The sequence below is a fragment of the Manis javanica genome, chromosome 8 (assembly GCF_040802235.1).
Source record: "Manis javanica isolate MJ-LG chromosome 8, MJ_LKY, whole genome shotgun sequence".
Lineage (NCBI taxonomy): Eukaryota > Metazoa > Chordata > Mammalia > Pholidota > Manidae > Manis > Manis javanica.
In genome coordinates this window covers 81,792,696-81,805,961 of record NC_133163.1, presented here as the reverse complement: position 1 = coordinate 81,805,961, position 13,266 = coordinate 81,792,696, and the positions used below count along the sequence as shown (strand labels likewise).

Sequence of the window (13,266 nt, the reverse complement as noted above, 5' to 3'; positions counted from 1 at the left end):
CTGGCTAACCAGTCATCTTCTGGGGCCATACATACACCATCGTATTTTAACCAGTCCCATAATTCAGGATATTCTGTTTGTTTCCAAACTTACTAGTATAAGAAGATTGGAATGAATATACTGGCACAAAACAGCAACACGCCCATGTAAATTTCTGTAGAGCATGTGTGTTGATGAGTGGCTCTCAGTCTTCCTAGGACCTTATGTTCTGAAGCTCCTGCATGGGTGTAACTATGATGGGTTCACTATTATTTTAAAGCAAATTAATGAATAGATATTAAATGTTTTCTCTGTTTTAAATTTATAATATGGTAAATATGAATAAGTATAACCCCAAAAAGCTCTTAGGAATCCTAATTTTTAAGAGTGAAAAGAGGAATCAAGAGCAAAATGTTTGACTGCTGCTATGGAACATTGGGCAGAGGCCTGGAGTCCATGGGTGTGGTGAGACTGTCTCACACTGAGACATGAGTTCATTTGGATCCTATAGCTGCTGCTCTACTGTAACACTCTGTGAGCGTTTATCTGCTGTCAGGCTGTTATTCTGGGCAGTGGGAGGAGGATGTTGGTTGGCACTAATCTGTTCTGTCAAAACAACTGCATTTGGTCACTCAACCATAACTTCCCCAGTCCCAGAATGGGGCCACTGTACTGAGAAATCAAACAAGGTTGTATTCAGTGAGGCTTCTCTGTTGTGTCTATTGAGATATCTTGGCAGAAATGAAGCCCATGTGGTGATCCCTGATACGCAATCCAGTGTCCCACTCAGCCACAAAGGGAATCTTGCCTGTGTCTTTGCTGCCTTTTGAAGACTGCTGAGTTTCAGGGCTATAAAGTATGTTCTGTTGTTGTCCTGCCCTCAGGAAGAATCAATAGCAACCACTTTTATGAAGCCTTTTGTTCCAGTAGTTTAGGCTTCAACATTTCTTCTACATGGCAAATAAACCATCTTATAGCTTGTAATGTCTGGAGGTCCAGAGTAGCTATCGATAGCAAGCCAATAAGCTTGTTAAACTGGGAATTCAGAAAAGTGGAGTGGAGCCTGTAGTAACAAGACGACCGTGACGGTGCCTATGTGGGAGGTAGGAGTGATATAGCAATGGGGCCCGGCTGGAGCACTGCACATTCCCTCTGGTAGTCGTTATGGAATAGCCCCAATCTATAACCCTTCCCTGCATTTGCCTCCTTGCATAGTCGTATCCCGTCACAGACTTCGGGCTGGATTTGTGAATGACTTTGACCAGTAGAGTGTGGCTGTGTGCAGTCAAAGTGGCTGTGTGCAGTCAAAGTGACTATACGCAATGCTAGGTACAGGCTTTGCTGCTTCTGTTTTCACCACCTTGGAGCCCTGAGCAGCATGTAAAGAAGTCTGGCTCCCCTGCTGTAGAGTTCATGGTGGACATTGTAGGGGAGAAGCCCTAGAGGGTGAATGACCAAGAAGAGAGGGAAGCCCCATATTCCAGCCATCCCAGCTGATGGATAGATGTGAAAGTGATGTCATCCCGAATTCTGTAGCCTAAATTAGAGTTGCAGTAGCAAAGCCCAGCTGATGCTATGTGGGGCCAAGACAAGCCATCCTGGTTGAGGCCATTAACCCACAGAATAGTGAGAAATAATGTACAATTGCTACAGGTCACTGAGTTTTGAAGTGTTTTGTCTTGGCAGGTGGACGGGGGTGGGTGTGCAGAGAGAGATAATGAGGAGAAGGGGAGAGAACTGAAAATTCACCTGTGTTTGCAGTCCTTCTTTCACCTCATGGTATCTTAATGATGGCTTCCCCCTCCTCTCAACAACTGCAGCTTTGCCTTATTTTCCTCTTCCAGAAGGAATGACAGTTTCAGTCTGATCATGACAGTTTCCAGGTCATTGTGAAACATTGTTTGCTCCTTGGAGACTCCGCTATACCTTCAGCCAGCTATTGTCAGTCACTGACTGACACCACTCTTTTGTCTAGAGAAACTACACTCTAGCTTCCCATGGCTCTTTGGCTTTTTGACCTACGTGGCTATGTGATCCTCAAAAGTTCCTACCTTCTGGTATTTATGCCTTTGTATATCCCCTCTCCCTGAGTGTGGGTGGGACCTCCAACAATATCAACAACTTGCTTCTACAATAGGGCAGAAGTGATGGGATGTCATTCTTGAGATCGTTCGCTTATATAAAATTCTGTCTTAATGGATGAGAGGGAGAGACTCATATTTGCTGGTTTTGTGAACTAAGCTGGAGTGTTATGAGAGGGGTCATAGACAAGAAGCTGTTGATAGCCTGTAGCAACTGAGCGTAGCTCCTTGATGACAACCAGCAGGAGAACAGGCCCTCAGTCATACAGCTGCAAGGAAGTAACCACCAGCAATCTGAGTGAACTTGGGAATAGATTCTCTCATTCTAGAGGAGAATGCAGCCTAGCCAACACCTTATTGCAGCCTTCTGAGACCCTCAGCAGAGGACCCAGATAAGCTCTGCCTGGATTCCTGACCCACAAAAATTATGAGATAATAATTGTATATTGTTTTTAGGATACTAACTTTGTGGTAATTTATTATGCAGAAATGAAAAGTTAGTACAGTCTTTGTCTCTTCATTGGTTCAAAAAGTTTACTGAGCATCTGCATGGTGCCAGGCCCTATTCGAGGTGCATGTGATTTAACAGTAGAGCCCAAGGCATTTTATTCTACGTAGTGGGTGGCAGCCAAAACCCTCAACCATTTCTCCCTTCATTTAAGGGAGATAGGAATTGAGGCCTCAGCCTCTGGGCCTAAAGGAGAGAGAAGGAAACATCTGCACTGCTCCATGGCAATGGGGGGCTCTCATCCTCATGTCTCTCCATTTCCCACAACTCTCAGAGTGCAGGATTAGAAGAGATTTCTAAACCAGTAGTGATTAAGTGATGGGAGAGGGGCAAAAACAGACACAAAATCTTTGAGATGATTTTGTAAAAAGTTTATTGCAAAAGAGCAAGGAGATTCAGCTCAGCAAAGCTTAAAGGGGCTTGAGGGCTGGTGGGATGATGATTGATGCTGATCTCCTGGGTGGACAGTGGCCTGGAGCCGTGGCAGTGACTGTGGAGTTAGCTGATGAGCTTGGCAAAAAGTGCTGACCCAGAGTTTAGCTGCTCTCATCCAGTGAACTGGAACCACCTGACAGGTAGTATTGTTCTGTGATGACCTGTTGTCACAGAATGATACCTGAACTGAGCTGTTGTGACAGTTGTTTCTGTTCAGTGTGAGATGGGATGTATTGATGGTTTTACAAACATTAACTACACTAACAAATGTGTGGAGAAGAGTATTTTGATTTCTGCACTGCCCTGTGTAACTGTTAATCACCTGCCTTGCATTACTGCGATGATGGTGGGTCATATTTATGGGCTGAATTTCAAACCACTGAGCTGGGGTTATACAGGGTGGGGCATGGAATGAGCTCATCATTCCCAAGAATCCCAACAGCAGCAAGAGACATTCGGGAATCCCACCACTGCGGCACCATGCTTCCTGTGTCTCTCCTGCATGTCAGTCCAGAAATGACATTCTCCCTCATCACTCCTTGCTGTCACTGCATTTCTACTTCCTTTCCTTTCCACTTCCCAAAGTCTGTCATGTGTCCTGGGCACTCACTTTGACTCAGCATTCCTGCAGTTGCTGTCCCTCACTGTCTCTCCTGTCCAGCTCTGTGGCTCACTGTCTTACTCAGTCGATGTGCTGTGGGCAGCTGGTCTCCTCCCTACTTGGTCTGTAGATACAGAGCAACAAAGCAGCCTCTGTGGGTGGGGCTGGCAGAACCTGGACGGTTCTGAGTCTAGGATGTGAAGAAAACCACAGAGCAGCACATGGCCCACTTGGGCAATGAGCCTCTTTGTTTTATCATTTGCTGATCAACACATAGCCAAGGACAAGGACAACACTAGTGCTGCTTCTGTTGGAAAAAATCCAATTCCAGGCATCCTGTGCAGTGCAGAGCTCTGCCAGTGGTCTGGGCTCTGCCGATGAAGGATATACACTGGCTGCAGAATGGCCATAGATTTTATAACTCAGCCTGGGGCAGGGTACTAAAGGGCTGAGATACAGGAAGCTAGTCTCAGTACTTGGAACAAATAGACCAAGGGAGGACTGTTTGCACAGGAGGAACCCAGGTCCCCTTCTCATTTTAGTCTGAAATGTTCCCTCTCATCTGAATGTTCTCCACTCCCCAGCTCCCTGTGCTGGAAACTTGAGCTCTGAGTTTCCTGCTGCTCAAAATCCTACAAGTAATTAAAATTGTTTTGTATCTATGAATTTGTGTCGTCACTGTTATTTTTTCTCTTCCCCTTGCATTGAATTCACTTTCTCTTGTTTTCATTCTTGCCTGATTTTTGCCTTTGCTTCCAGGTGAAGTAGCATAACCTGAAAACACCCAGAGGAAAGTCTTTCTGTCAAATCTTCCAAAGAATAAACATTTGGTATCAGGTAAAGGACACCTGTATTCTTTCCAATCTGCGTTATTTTCTCCAAAACAGTCTTTCCTGGAGTTGTCATTTATCTTCCTACTGTATTTCGTTTCTTGATATTAACAGGAATTTCTTTTTTAGTTTATAAAATGATCATCAATGGACAGGGCAATATAACCCTGAAACTATGGAAGCCACAGTGCACAACTTGATGCATGAAATATACTCTTAGTTCCCAGAGAAGAAGAGAATAATTAGGGACACATATTTTTATTACAGTGTGACAAAGATAATAACACTGTGTGAACATGGTTTTATGGAGGCCCTGAGGATGAAGGTCTTACTCGGCCTCATGGGATAAGAAGGCTTCCAGAATAAAGGTCCATCTGAGCAGGTACATAAAGTATAAGCAGAGTGTACAGGAATTTTGGGGAAGAGATGAGCATTCTAGACTAAGATGGTGTGGGACATTGTACAGATGGGCAGTGTACCAAGGTGCAGAAGGCCTTAAGCTAAGAGATGTTAAATCTCTGGTCCAACTTCTAGGTTAGAAAACTGAATTGGACCCTTAAGTGGTATCATAAAACCTTTCAAGAAAATTAATCCACATCATTTTTTACTACCTTTCTATATTCCTGTTGCCTGGAAATGCAATAATTTTACTGTTGATGTCTTTTATGAAAATATGGACACAATGGTGAACTGGTCTGAACTCAGTACAAAGCTAATAGGACTCTGTCTTGAACTCATGTTCTGGCTGAAATGCATCAATGCCTTTATCATGAGCCAAGGTTTTTTCCCCATGCTTTTTCAAGCTTTTTTTTCTTTCTAGAAAGCATTTTAACAGGTGATGAAGATGTAAAAATGAATTAGTGTAGTTCAGTCCCTCTAAGGTGCTTATAGTCTCAATAGGTAGAAAGACCTGTACTGACGTGTCCATATTACAAGGTAAAAATCATACACTGAAGTCACAGGGGGTGTTTCTGGGTCAAAACCTGGCTGATCGGCATATATCAGCGTGACTCACAATATTTGGTTTGGGATGCTCACACTTCAAATTGGGATAGTTCAAATAAAATATTGTATTCCTGTCTTATCTTTAAAAATCAGGAGATGTTTGGTGGGTGTCCTGAGTCTCCATTACCACAAGATCAGTTAGAGCTGGGTAGCCTCTGCCTCTGCTGATGATGGCAATAATTTTTTTTTCATGGACTGATTCATATCCCGTCTATTCACTCAGAGATGGTTCCTGCCTGGTTCCTATAGACAACATGCTTATGATCCATCAGGCTTTGTTGGCAGCTGGTCTGAACCGCAAGCCTGATGAGACAGTCCAGGCAGTCGGATGGAAGGGACTGCACAGCGGCCTTCCCAGAGGAGCAACCCCGATATCCCTCCTGCTCAAAATGTCCCTCCTAATAAATTTGCTTATTTTGGCTTCAATTCAAACTGCCCCTTCAGGAAAGAGGCCATATTTAATTCTCCCTGAAATTTTTAGGTACTGGCCCTAGAGGAAATTGGTAAAAAACCACTACTGTTCCTGTGACTACCCCTGATGATGGGAAAGTGAGACCCCATGAGAATTGAACCCAAGTTTATGGGAAAAAGATATGGAGATTTACCTGGGTTGGGGTTCCTTTCCCTGCCCCTATATGGACTCCAAATAACATATTCAATGATTAATGGCAACAAGTGGGTACAGAGAACAAATGATATTCTGTGGTTAGCCAGCCAGAGAACAACATAGCAAAGTATAAAACAAATGAGAACAGGGCATTACCTAACTTCAGATCAGAAAAATCTCCATTGTAAGTCTTACTGAAAATGAGTCCAAGGCACAGTCCATAAAATTTGTTCCTTCCTGCCAAAAAGTCATCGTGTTCTTTTAGAGACAGCCTCCTTTCCTACTGCAGATGAAGAATGGAAGTATAGCTATGAAAGAATGAGGGCCTTACGTAAAAACAATAGAATAGTGAACTTTAGACAGTCATCTGTAAAGAAACCAAGAGTCTGGCACCTACCTAACCTTTGTAAGATTTTCTGGCCACAATAACTAACAACCAAGCTTACTTAGAAACAAGTTAACTAGGCACAGTCGCAGGGGGGCCATCAGGTGAGAAATCGGGGATCAACAGAAGTGAGGCTTAGAACCTCACCACCACCCCCCCCCCCCCCCGTTCTGAGAGAAATCTTCTGCATCCGTGGATATTTTATTGCCCTTGTCTAGCTTGGATTAACAAATAGTCTACAGGCACACACCTGATCATCTACATTTGCTCTCTTACAAACACTAAACTATGTTTTCTACCTTTATCTTGCACCTACCTACCACTTCAGCATTTTATTAAAAATAATAATAATAGAGAAATGTGGTATCCACATATAAATCAAGTATAAAAATCAAACGAATATTCATATTTGAACTGTTTATAGTTTATAATGCATGAGCAAAACTGAAAGTTTCTGTGATGACTGCCCTTGTACTGTTCACCATGTAACTTATTCACTATGTAAGAATTTGTTCTCCATGTAAGAACTTGTTCGTTATGCTTCAGAAGATTGGAGACTGACGAAAATTAGGCTTGGGGTGGATTAATGATTGTGCATTGAGCATTGACTCCCCTATACAGAATTTTATTGTTGTTAACAACCATTTGATCAATAAATATGAGAGATTGCCCTCTCAAAAAAAAAAAAAAAGTACAGACTTCCAATTGTAAAATAAATAAGTAACCGGGATGTAATGTATAGCATAAGGAATATAGTCAAAATATTGTAACAACTTTGTATGGTGATAACTGATAGCTAGAATTATCATGTATATAAATGTTGAATCACTGTGTTGTATGCCTCACCTGAAACTAATGTAATACTGTGTGTCAACTACCCTTCAATAAAAAATAATTATCTACACACACACACACACACAAAAAAAAGAAACAAGTTAACTGCTAAGACCTGCCAAATGATGTAATCTCATTCTCCAAACTCATGTAACCGTGCTATGTGTCAATCATATGATTAATATGTGTACTTTATGTAATCAAAGAGTATATAATCAAGCTGCTACTTCTCATTAAAGGCCAGGCTCAGCTTTTGCTAGTGTCTGTGTCCTCACTTATTCATTCAGTCGCTGACGCCGTGCATCCTTCAGGGACTCCTGGACTCACTCGAGCTGACCTCCGGCAAGGCTTGTTACAAGTGTCCAGAGAAGCGACCAGCACAATACCTTGCTCAATTTTCAGCCATGCTCCTCCTTCATTATTGCATTCAGAGTATGCCTTCTGTGATTTTCCTGATTGGATCTGCTATAGCTTTCCTCTGTACATTTTCAGCTGCTCTCCTCTGCCTCCAGAACTAGTACAAATAATCTAGTTTGATATTTAAGATCTTTTGGAGAGGACTTTTTTATATGAAACAGAAATAAATGCAAGCCTATGTTAATCAAAACACATTGTAACTTCAGTATGATTTTGTTTTTGGTAGACACAGGTCACTTCCCATAGGCTCTTTCTGTTATTCATTAGCATAACTGCCCTTGTAGCCCAATTTGGTGGCAATTTCTGGACCTGTTTCATACTCCAACCTAGAGGAATAGCCAGAATTATGCCCTAGTGCTACGAAATCATTTTTTGAAATCTAAGAACATTATAAGACTTCCACACTTGTGCGGAGTCCAGCTCCGCAAACCAGCTGAACTTGAACCTGAGACGGGTGGATGGGAAATTAAGAAAACAAAGAAATAGATACAAAAAAGACACAGAAACCAAGTTGGGATCAGGAGGTTCCCTGACCTCTGGTGGCGGAACAGTGGTGCAGTTTTATTTTCTAGCACAGCTTATGTACAGGCTCATAATGATATCACTTCTGGGCTGATCTCATATCTGGTGATCTCAGTTCTGGTGATATCTCTTTCGGATCTAGTGATTTCACTTTCGGCCCTCCACACACTTGAGGTAAAAACCACTTTTGAGAATAGAGGACCTCGAAGACCTTGATCAGTATCTCCTTTTCCAGGGCCTGTGTGCAAAAATGCTAGGTCCAACGCTTGCAATTTCTTCAGCCCAGGGCACTCTCGCAATGTCTGTCCTTAACTTGCTTAACAGCTCCATAGGGAGATGCCAACTGTCAATACCTTCCTGCCGACGGCCTTCCTAATGCAGTGGGTATCTACGGGAATGACCAGCAGGGACTGCAGTGATGACACGGAGCAGGTTAACCTAATTTCAGCAAATGGAGTGAGATTTGACTCAAGTTCAAAAGACATTTGGTGTGCTGGGATCTCTCCGGTCTCTTGGAGACAGCAAGATGGCCCCACACCTGCCTTCTTGTTTTTATTTTTTTAAGGAGAATTTTTATTACTCTTGTGTACCAAGATTTGCCAGCATGCACGTAGCTCCATTTGGTGGCCAGATCTTTAGCCTTTGCTGTTTCTACCTTGGCGATGTGAGCCACCAAATTTGGACTCAGGACATTGCCTGCCTTCGGGTGATGGATCTCATCATATGTATCATTGTAATTAGTCCTGTTAACTTCCCCCAGCTTAGCCAAAGTGCCTTTGTCTTCCAAAACCTGTGTGAAGGTAAGGGCTGTGCAGGTCTTCCTGTGGACTAGACACCCAGCTGGGCCTTCCCCTTGATGATGCAGTAGGGAACCCACATCTTACCACACAGGGCTGGCAGGAATACAGCCAGCTTGATGGGATCCACATCATGGGCAATCACTATCAGCTAAGCCTTGTTCTCCACCAAGGTGGTGGCAGTATTAACCCCTACACACATGACAGGTGGCCCCTTAGTGGTAACATCCACTTTGCTGACAGCTTTCTTCCTGGCCCAAGCCTACAATCTCTGCTTCTTCTCTTGTTGTCTCTGGTCCATACTGTGGGTCAGCTCAAATGTCTGAGTAGCTGTTCAGTAGTCCAAGGCCTGAGTGAACTTGTTAACTGTGGGAGGCACTTTCAGACACTTCCAGAGAATAACCTTTTGCCACTGTAGCCAGATGTCATGGCCACTTGACAAAGTGGGTGAGGTCCCTTTTGGGCTGGATTTCCTGTGTGATGCCAATATTCTTAGGCCTTTTCTCAAACAAAGGATTTACCACCTTCTTGGCCTCCTGCTTCTTCATGACAGCAGGGCCTGGGGCCACCCTCTTCCCCTTAGCCTTCTTTCGTTTTGGAATCTGGGCGGCTGGAGGAGAGAGCAGACCTGTCTTCTTTGCATGTGGGAGCTTCTACATACCTTCCCCGAACGCCAATGTACAAAAGCAGAAGTTGACCCCTTTAATAACGTTTCTGGAATGAGAAAACACAGGAGCTGAGCATTTCTTCTTTCCCTTAGCTGTAACAAGTTCTTCCCCTCCCTGGAGAAGGGAGAAAGAGAGTCCAATGAAATTATGGAGACCGAAGTTCCAAGCAGCTTCTTCCATACTAAGAATACTCACAATTTTAATAGTGGAGACAAAAACAATGCAATCTTTACAGAAAAATAATTAATTTTAATTTATTATAAATTCACTAACAACTGCTTTTAAGAAAAATTAGACTTGAATCAACAATTCTCAAATGGAAATTCAGTTTGAAAACAAAATATTTCTCCTTATAAACATATATAAACTAATATGCATACACAGAAAATCACACATAGACTCATACACACAGATAATGCTTAATTAGGGAGTGAAAGACAGAGAGGGACAGAGCTGAAAGAGATCATTAGTCGAGAGCCCTCTGTAGGGAAGGTCCCCCACTCTCCCAGCCACTTTCCCTAGTTTTCTATAAGGACAGCTATCTACTGCTTCACCCCGGATATATCTGGCCTTGAAAAATCTTGAAAACACAGCGTGTTGTAACCATGAGTAAGGAGCTAGATAAGGGCCTTAAGAGTCGAATACTTGGCCATGAAGGACACATGCATGTGCATCTTCAATACCATAAATTAGCACTATAACAGTATAAAAAGTACAGCTTTAAGCAAAATGAAGAGGCTTCTTTTAAGCACCCTCCATAATGACTCCCACCTCCTTCTCCACCCTTTGCATCACCCCAAAGCCTCAGTGGCACCCCCTAGACCCTGACACCCTCCCTCTGGAGATGATGAGTAGAAGGATGAGGTGAGTTGCCAACCTCCAACAGCAAGCTTGTGACGGACCCCAAAGTGCAGGTTTCTTTCTCCATATTTGTAGTGATGTTGCAGGCTCTCTGTGTAATGCTGGTAAATATTCTAGATGTGAAAGAATAAACATGAAATTAGCCTGACAAGGCAATCTACTTAAGATCATTGATAGACCTAAGAGTTTTCCATGTGGCTTTCACCCTAAGGCCTGGAAAAAATATCCACCATGCCATTTCTACAAGGTTAGAGGAAGGAGAGAGGCAACGGAGGTTCTATTTTTCTAGGAATATACACTTCTGCGAGGGATGATACCTGCTTTGCAAAAAGCCTTCCCTGGGATACCCAGGTATTCAAAAAAGGAGCCAGAATTTAGACCCGGAGACTGGAACCTGATGCCAGTGTCATTACTCAGACACCCTGAGCACCCACTGGGTTCGTGAGAGTCAGCAATCTTTATTCTGAGACAGAGAAGTATGTGGAGGAAGCATGAAATCTCCTGTCTTAAAACTGTCATCCTAACAGTGTTTAAGTCAGGCCTATGTATAAGGAAGTGGAAATATTTTCTAAGAAGTAAGGCTTCTGGATTTCTTAGTTCCCTTCTGAACTAAGGCCATCATAGAGAAGGATCTTCAGCACTGCCTGCCTCACTCATAGGTTGTGGCATCAGGTGGCTGATAGGTGCACACTTCAGAGATATAAGTTTTTAGGTTAACTTGTCTGCTCACGTAAGGAACAAGAATCACTGGATTCGGAAATGTTTGTGGGAAAGGCCCATAAAGGGGGGAATGAGTGGTAGGTACCTCCTTAACTGACAAGTCCTCTATACTCTTCTCAAATCTTATCCAGTGCAAAGAGGATGTGAGAACAGTACTGCCAGGACTGCAAGAAGAACATGTGTAGAAAAGAGAGGAGTATATATGACTTCTTAGAAATAGGTATCTTGGGAGAGAGGACCATGGCCCATCCTCTGACCCCACTCTTCCTTGACCTACTTTTACAGGGAACATGAACCTGATGTGGACCTTCATCCTCCTCCTGGAAAAAACTGTCTTCACTTCAGGCCTGCCCTTCCCAATATGAGTATAGTCAATCCCAGGTCATAGGTTCCTAGAGGACATCAGTGATTTGGCCACCATCCCCGGGTTCTGCAGGGCTCTATCCATGCCACGTACCAACAACCGTCCTGTGCACAGCTGCCAGGACACTACTCAGGATGTTAGCAACGCCAAATGCTTTGCCACCTTCCCCACCCCCTCCCGTTCACCGCCCCCCGCCCCTCCCCACCATGACAAGGACTCCACCAGGCCCATCTGTGTGGGCTGTGAGAAGGGGGCACCTCTTACCCTGGAAGGCTAGCGTCTCCTAGGCCTGTCTGAGAAGCTGGGTGGTTGGCACCCTACACCTCCAAATCTTCGAGACTCTGCCGAAGTCCCTGTAAATGCTTCCCCCCTTGCACACGGATCCCTCCAGTTCCCACATCTCTACACGCTCCTACATCTCTCCCCTGGCCTCTCCTCTTCAAGCCCAACACTCCTGCCACGGTGTCGGTTTTCTTGGTGCAAGACAAGATGGGGGTGGGGCAGTTGGGGGAAAGGAGCCCGGGTACGGGCTCTGGAAAAGCCTAGCTCCCTCCGTGCGGCTACACAGGCCGTGGCTGGCTGCACGGATTTGCCCACGAGCTGCTCTAATACAAAGTCCGGATAGCGCCGCCCCGGCAGCTCCAGGGTCCGGGCTCGCAGGGTCCCTCTGCCCGATGTTCAGCTCCCTGTTCCCCAGTGGGCTCCCGCGGAGGGTACTGGGGACAACATCCGAGAGGGAAACCCACTCCCTTTAGAGAAACAAACCCCTGATGCTCTGGACCCAGCCTCGGAAGGAGCGGGTACAGGAGGCGGCGGCGATCCGCGGGACTCCACACCGTGCAGCCGCCCCACCGGCCTGCAGAGGGCGCTGCGCCACCTGAGTCCCGCGGGCCAAGGGGAGACTTCCTCCTGGGTTCCCCTTAAGATCCCGGGACATATAGGTTGCAAGTTTCTTGGTTACCGGTACAGAGCTGGAGGATAATAGTTGAATTAAATAGAAAATTCAGCATGAATACAGCCCAGTTTTACCCATAACTTTGATGCTCTCGTGCTCTTTAGGAAAGGAAATTTCACAGGTACAGATCAAAAAGAGTATATTTCTTTCCTGGAATCCGTTAGACACACAATTCCCTTCTGAAGGAAGCTTTTCTATCCGCAAACGGGAGAAGCTACAGGTGACCGGAAGTTATCTACTCTGTGACTCTACCAAAATGGTGCCAAGGCTGTGAACCAAAGGAGGGCACCTGACCAGGTTCTCGCGGAACAAACCTGTGTGGGGATTTTACCTTCCTGGAATAATGGTGACAAAACGCGCTACTCTTAACTATCATCGTTTCCCTCCAGTGCCAAGAGCTGTGGTTGTGTTGTCTTCGTTTGTGACCTTCAGCATTTCGCTTAATGCTTGCTATGAAGGTGCTTTCCATGAATCTTTAAAGGGCCCTTTGGGGGTCTTGTTGTTGCTATGGATTTTTGGTAGATTCCCGTTTCAGGATGGGAAATTTTCCCTTCCCTTCTCCTCCTTCATTGGTCTGCAATTTTTTTTGTACTATGTTGTCTGGTTTTGGTATCCAGGTTATATTTTAGCCCTCAGAAATGAGTTGAGGGGTATTCCTTCTTTCGCTATTTTCTATAATTGGAACTATACATTATTT

General features: G+C 44.4%; 1 pseudogene; it reads right to left on the bottom strand.

Annotated features, from left to right (window-relative positions):
- Positions 1–7,533: 7,533 nt before the first annotated feature.
- Positions 7,534–12,457, bottom strand: LOC140843117 (large ribosomal subunit protein eL8 pseudogene; annotated as a pseudogene).
- Positions 12,458–13,266: the final 809 nt, after the last annotated feature.